General features: G+C 52.2%; 1 long non-coding RNA gene across 4 annotated transcripts; it reads right to left on the bottom strand.

The window, feature by feature from the left end:
- Positions 1-1,793: 1,793 nt before the first annotated feature.
- Positions 1,794-5,112, bottom strand: LOC110130211 (uncharacterized). 4 transcript variants are annotated; one of them, XR_011490219.1, is made up of 4 exons: positions 4,869-5,112; positions 4,548-4,613; positions 3,599-3,735; positions 1,794-1,912 (listed from the first exon to the last, which is right to left on the bottom strand). It is a non-coding gene; the product is annotated as an uncharacterized lncRNA (long non-coding RNA). The 4 variants fall into 4 exon arrangements; XR_002311766.2 differs by having other exon boundaries at positions 4,548-5,112; XR_011490218.1 differs by having other exon boundaries at positions 3,599-4,613.
- Positions 5,113-6,919: the final 1,807 nt, after the last annotated feature.

Raw genomic sequence — 6,919 nt, 5'->3', positions numbered from 1 at the left:
CCCAACAGTGCATCACAGAGAGCTACAGCGCTGAGTCCTAGCTGGTGTTTGACACACTCATGTACACACACACACACACACACACACAGCATCTACAGTTGACCCTCTGGGCATGTATGCACACACACACACACACACACACACACACATACTATCTTTCTTCCTTTAAAAGGCATTCCAGGTGGTAGGGCTCAAACCAAGCTGCAAATGAAAATGCCCCATCACTCCGGCTTTGTGCTCTTTCTTTCAGAGCCTTGAATGGAAGATATTTGCTGGTTCATTAGCCCTGAGTCCTCTGACCCCATCCCCACCCCCGGTCACCGCGTAATTTTACGGGTAAACACGTTTTCAAAATCTGCCTGTGGCTTGGCCTCCTGCTCCTTTTGTTGTCTGGGCCTCGGAATAAAGGGGTGAGGGCGACAGGGAAGAGGTTTTGAATCTGTTTGAATTTGAAGCGGGAAAATGTTTTGAAGAAATGATTATTCCTCTTGGCTCCTGCCCTCAGTCTGGGAGCTCTTTCTTCCTGAGGAGCAGAGTCCCAGGGAGGGGTGGGGGTGGTGAAGGGTCCCCTCCCCTCAGAGGTCACTGGCTGGGGGAGGGGGCTCGGATACCCAAGTGACAGGCACCCATCTGCAAAGTCGGAGTCTCCTTGAATGCAGCCTCCTGAGAAAACACCACTCAGCCCGGCCAGGGGGCATCTATTGACTTTTACCATCTGGAGCACATTCTGGAGGTGAAAGCCATTTTTTCTGAAGTCTTGTCAGAACCAGGCTTTGTTCAGACTTTGCTGCTTTAGCAGACGGGTTGCCTGGAGAAGCCCCCATTTACCTGCGTGTGCGTGCTAAGTCGCTTCAGTCGTGTCCAACTCTCTGTGACCCCATGGACTGTAGCCCACCAGGCTCCTCTGTCCATGGGATTCTCCAGGCAAGAATACTGGAGTGGGTGGCCATGCCCTCCTTCAGGGGGTCTTCCTGACCCAGGGATTGAACCTGCATCTCTTATGTCTCCTGCATTGGCAGGCAAGTTCTTTACCACTAGCGCCACCTAGGAAGCCCCCATTTACCTGAGGAAGGGGCAAGTCACAGAAAGCCTTGGGCATCTCCTCAGTAACTGGGTAAGGCTTCCTTTGGACTAAGGGGCCCACCCACCTCCCCACAAACCTTCTCTTTCCTTAAAGGGGAGATGTGGATAGAGAAAAGAAATTTACACGGGATGGTAAAACCGATGAAATCAATGCTAAATCTATCAAAGCAAATCATAGACCCTGACAGCTGAGAAGTATTATTTGTTTTTCCTCCCTCCCAGATTTCCACCAAGCCTGGTGTTTTAATCATGTGTCTTGGGGAGAAGAGACCCATATAAAGGCAATTACAATTGGTAAATGATTAATGTTGGTCCTGACATTTTTATGTGTCAAATGTGTTTAAGTGCATTAACCTTTACAGAATTTACATCCATACTCTATGAGATATATCTTGTATAGTGTCTCAAATATATGCAATCTGCCTTCACTTAAATCTTATTTACATTTATTTTATTACAATATAAATGGGTTTTAAAAACCTTAAAGAGTTTTTTTTACCCCATTCTGCAGGTCCTGCTGGCGCTATAGGGAGGCTAAGGGCAGTAGGGTTCCTTGCTGACTGCAGATAGAGTTCCAGTCACCTGTCTGGAAAATTCGAGGAGGTGGTGGTGGGGGGGAAGTTGTGTTGGTTGTTTAAGCCCACAACTCTGTTTTAGCCCAAAGGGGAAGTGACTCAGAAGGCCAGGGAGTCCGCATGCAATAGCATGAGTCACAGAGACAGGCAACTTTTAATTTTTGTGAGTTACAGAAAACACGCACGTCCATTTTAGAAGTAACAGGCAGATCCCATCTGCGGTGCTGTCCCCTGTCCGCTGCTGGTCCAGTCCCCTGTGCAGACGGACACACATACAAGGTGTCTGCATCTCTCACGCCTCTCACTGAGCCTTTCCTTTTCCAAGTCAGGCCTGCTCTTGCGGGCGGCTCCGTGGTCAGCTCCACGCCTCCTGAACTTCACTCCACTGAAATCTGGTTGGGTACTAGACAGACTCCGGTGGAATGAAGGACAAGAGAAACACATGGACTATCTGAGGTCTTGATCTCAGAGGGTGGGCCACGTGGCAACCCCGACCTCTGCCCATGGGGCTGTTGCTTGGCCGGAAGCCTTCAGGATCTTTGAATCACAGACTTGGGAGGTGTGGGAGACCCGAGTGCTCACACCTTCCCCAGGATCACTTCCTCCAGGAGCTGAGGAAACCAGCTCACCAAGAACCACCCCCCTCCATGCCTGCGGCACCGAGGGTGCTCAAGGGTGGGGATGCTGTGCGGGAGCTGGGGCCCTTGCTGTCGGTCTCCCTCGAAGCAGCCATTCCAGCCAAGTCCCTGTGGAAACGTCTCTGCGTCTACCTAGCTGGGATGCTGGTCTGCCTGCCCACGTCTGTGTCCCTCTGCGTGGGCCAGAGCCGAGCTTGGTCCTGGCTGCAGAAGGTGGGTGCTCTGAACCTGCTCCAGAAAACCCGTCTACTGTGCTCTCGCTTACCCAGGGGGTGGAGGCAGAGGTGGAAGTGCTCCTTTCCAGAATGCACTGTCCAAAGAGCACGAACAGCCCGTTGCAGGCCCACTTGTGGGTGTGAGACAGGGAGAAGAGCAGCCAGCTGCGGCTTGGCACACTCACGAGGTCTGGGATGGCCGCAGGAGGACGAGCGTCCTTGGTCTTGCTACTATAGACTCACCTAGGTTGGCCACTTTTGGGTGACCTCACATCTTTTCCCAAACCTGCCTGGAAATGGCACCTCTAACATCTCGGGCATGTGGGGATGGGGGGATGTGGGGACGAAGGCCATCACCTGCTCTCAGGGACTGAACCGAGCCGAGGTGATGGCAGCCCTGGGAGCTCCTGGTCCTCCTGAAGAAATGCCCTGCAGTTCCTGCTCCACCCCTTTCCTCGCTGTGTCCAGACATGCCCCGGGCTCCCTGTAAGCCCGTAAAAGGCTGTTCTCAGCACCGACTTGCAGACTGGGTGAGTTAGGGCAGATCCACCCTGTTGTTTGGAATACTTTCTTCCTGGGGCTTGTTCTGACCCGAAGCAGGGAGGTAGTGACTTAGAATGTGGCTCCCCTCCCCCTCCATCCAAGCCCCTGGGCACCCGGCATCTCAAAGAGGCTCTTCAACCAGGGCCCAGGGTTCCAGGTACTGCTGAGGCAGGGCCATGCTTCCCTTGGTCAGGGGGACTCTGGGGGTGGTCTGGGAGTGCAGATCTGAGTGCTGGGAGGAGGGAGGCAGACCCAGCCTTTCCCAGCCGCCTTCTTTGTTAACACTCAGGGCTCTCAATGATGAGAGAGAAGCGTGCCCCGCTTGTGAGTGATCTAGTTGATAAAGTCCCCCTGCACTGCCTTTGAACCATTTCCTAGTCAAAGGAGAAAAGGGACCGACCTGTCTGGCCCTGCTAAATGATGGCAGATGACAGGAGGAAATGGTTTTGGGATGGAAGGATTCTTTGCTTTCTCTCTGGATTTCAGCACAACTCGGAGAGCACAAGGGATGATTCCTTCCAGACCCTCCTTATCCCACTCTTACCCCTCCTAACACGCATGGTCCACCAGATCTTCAAATCCTTAATCGGAGTGTGCAGAGAGCATCACCCTCACACGGGCCGCTTAACCTCCACGGCGGCTACTCCACCTCCACGGCGGCTACTCCATCGACGACGGAGTCTGTAAAAGCACTTTAACTGTGAAAGGCTGTGCAAATAGACATAGCACTGATATCAGAGAGCCCAGAAAAGGCAGGCCCTTTCCTTATCACCGTCTCCTTGCCCTACAGACCTGTAGCTAAAAGACAGAGGGGGGAAAAGACGAGTTGGAACCTGTATCCGGAGCCTTGACCCACTCTGGGTCCCATCCCTCAGCCAAGATTCTTCTGCCCAGTACAGCTGCACCAACTTGATGTCCCAGTGACCTCTGCCTTGCTCATTTGCAGTGTGGGGACTGCTCAGAGAAGCAAACTGCACATGTATTTGGCTATAGAGCAAGTTTATCCACTGACTGTCTTCCTATGCTGTCTAACTGCCTTCAGGACTGTGCCTTAAATACCTTCTGAATGAAACCAACTTGGACCCAAGAACTGAAGAATCTCCTGTTAGTGCTGTGCCCTCCAGCCCAGGACTGAAAAGCCAGCCAGCCCCCTATTCCTCTAATTGGATAAATATCCATGAAACCAGACAGAACTACAATCATGGGACTTTACTGATTAGCACCCAACTCAGTACACCTATTCCCATTATCAGGGAGACTTACTGAGATCCCTGGAAATCAGGGATCAAGAAAACCCTGAACTGACTGGGGATTTGGTAGAAATGCGGCAAGTTCAGTCCCTTTAGCCCTGGAGAAAGTTGATGATCAACTTCTAGTGACTGTGGCATTTTCCACAGCTCACTTTCTCCTCTTTTGCCCAGTGCTTCTCCTGATGGAGCCTCTTGGCTTTAGATTTCCAAAGTCCCCCCAAGATGCAGAGAATTCAGACTCACCTGTCCATCTGAGTGTCTGTACCTTCAGGTAGCTGGGCTTCCTTTGAGCTTGATTCAAAATAATGCCTAGATTGTTTTCATAAGATAATTCCAAATAAAGAAATGGCTAGAGACTCCAGGAGTCTTGCCTGGAGAATTCGTGGACAGAGGAGCCTGGATGGTTACAGTTTATGGGTTCACAAAGAGTCGGACATAACTGAGTGACTAAGGCACAGGCCCAGAGACTCATATGCATGAGAGGAAGGAAAGGAATCCGAGTCTTGCAATGCTCTTTGACTCCTAAGATTTGAGGACAGGGAATAAGAAATGAGAAGCACTTACGTATAAAGCGTCCAGCTGGGCAGGCCCCGTGCAGAGCAGAAATGAGTCCCTGAGGGCAGGTGGGGCCCGGGCCCAAGGAGTCACTCTAAGCATAGGATAGCAGAGGAAAGGGGAGATGGCGTACCAGGGAGCAAAATCAACCGGAAAGGAAAATTTGGAGTTATGGTGGGGTTCAGTTGAACTTTCAGCAGACAATACAAAAGAGAGGAGCTGGTTTTCCTAAGGCGAGGGTGAAGAAGTAGGACTCGGCCCCTTTCAAGGAGGTGGTGCTATAGAACCACACTTTATTTATGCACCGCTTGGCCGAGCTTCGTGTTACCTGTGGAGCCTGCCCAATGGGGAGAGGCCTGGGCTGCCGGCTCCTCCTCTCGGCACCCACACCCTCAGAGGCCGGGACTGGCACGCCTTTCTGCACCTACCCTGGCTGTCTTATTGTTCTGTAAACACCGGAAGGGAGGGGAGGTCTCTGGGTTGCAGAGAATGGTGAGCTGAGCGCTGTTTGTGAAGGCCCTGGGCTCCCAGAGACCTGGGCAAGGAAGGAAGAAAGGGAAGCTCAGATCTTATTTTGGCTAGGAGAGACTGTGTGTGTGTGTGTGTGTGTGCGCGCGCGCTCATGCACACTCCAGGACAAATACAGGCTGTGGGACTGGTTGGCCTCTGGAACTTTTAGAGCTCTTAGCTGCGCCCTGAGTGCTAGCTCTACGCAGGGCACTTCAGGAATCAAGCAGAGGTCCTCAGCCCATCCAGGGACCCTTGGGTCTGAGGAGAGTCCCACCCCGTTGTGTTCTCCGGGCATTTGGTACGGAGTGAGTTTGCTCTGCTCCTTGAGAGGAGTAAGTGACTTTATAATCCAAGAGGCTTTGCAGCCTGTTTCTCTTTCATTTCAGAGGGTGGGGAGGAGACAGCCTTGTGTCCGGGGAAGTTGGGAAGAGGAGCTGCAGGAAGGGCCAGCCAGCTCGTTAGGAAACATGAAGGCGGCTGGTCTATCAACTCCTGATTGTTTTAAGTTTCCCGCCTCCCCTCCCTGTTCCTGCTCCCCTCTCCGCTCTTCTCCCCCTTGCCACACCAGGAAGGTTAGGAGAGTTGAAGTCTCCTCAGAGGTGGTGATAGAGAAGGCAATGGCAGCCCAATCCAGTGTTCTTGCCTGGAGAACCCCAGGGACGGCCGAGCCTGGTGGGCTGCTGTCTATGGGGTCGCACAGAGTCGGACACGACTGAAGTGACTTAGCAGCAGAGATGGTGTATTTTGCAGAGCCTCCTGGCCTGACTTCTGCTTGTTCACAAGGCGGGTCTCCCGGTACAGAGGGGAAGGAGGGGAAATAAAGAGCCCGATTGATAGGATACTGCAGGGCTGCACTGCCTCACAGCCCTTCTTAGAACCCTAATTCTTTCAGCTCAGAATCTCTTTAGACAATCAGTCAATTCAAGCCTCTTACCAAACAGACAGGGAAACAGGCTCTAAGGGGAGAATTTCTGTCTCACGTGTAGGGTTAAGATTCAAATCTACTCAGATCCCCCAGCCTCCATTAAAGGACTCTTCAGAACAGACACTCCGTGATCGTCTTCCCCATTTCTGGAGGGTCTTGCATTTGTCTGGAGCATTCCACACTCTTTCTGGAAGAAGAGAAGGCTCCACTGGGATGGGGGTGTGTGTAGATGTTCCAGGTGAGGGTTTTCTTACGCCTCACCTTGACGATCCTCGGTGATCAGGGCCCCTGAACTCCCTGGCACCTGGACCCTGTTCGCCTTATCACAGCCTCAGCTCTCCCTTCTCCCCACTAGTGATGTAGAGAGAGAGGCAGGGGTGACCAAGATGACACACCCTTGTGCCCTGTCCACCCTCCCTCCCTGTATTTCACTCACTCACTCACTCATTCATTCATTCACTCTCCCCCTCCCTGCCTCCCTCCAGACAGCGTGGATTCTGTGCCAGCTGAGTGAGGAACTGTGTTTACCCTTGAGAAACCCTCAACTTAGCGACACACGTAAATGGACAGACAGGAAAAAAAAAAAAAAAACAGGCTGAGAAAAACACTATGAATGACCTCCAAA

This window comes from Odocoileus virginianus, chromosome 11 (assembly GCF_023699985.2).
Source record: "Odocoileus virginianus isolate 20LAN1187 ecotype Illinois chromosome 11, Ovbor_1.2, whole genome shotgun sequence".
NCBI classification, from domain to species: Eukaryota; Metazoa; Chordata; class Mammalia; order Artiodactyla; family Cervidae; genus Odocoileus; species Odocoileus virginianus.
The sequence above is the reverse complement of the archived record's forward strand: the minus strand, read 5'-3'. Positions and strand labels throughout refer to the sequence as shown.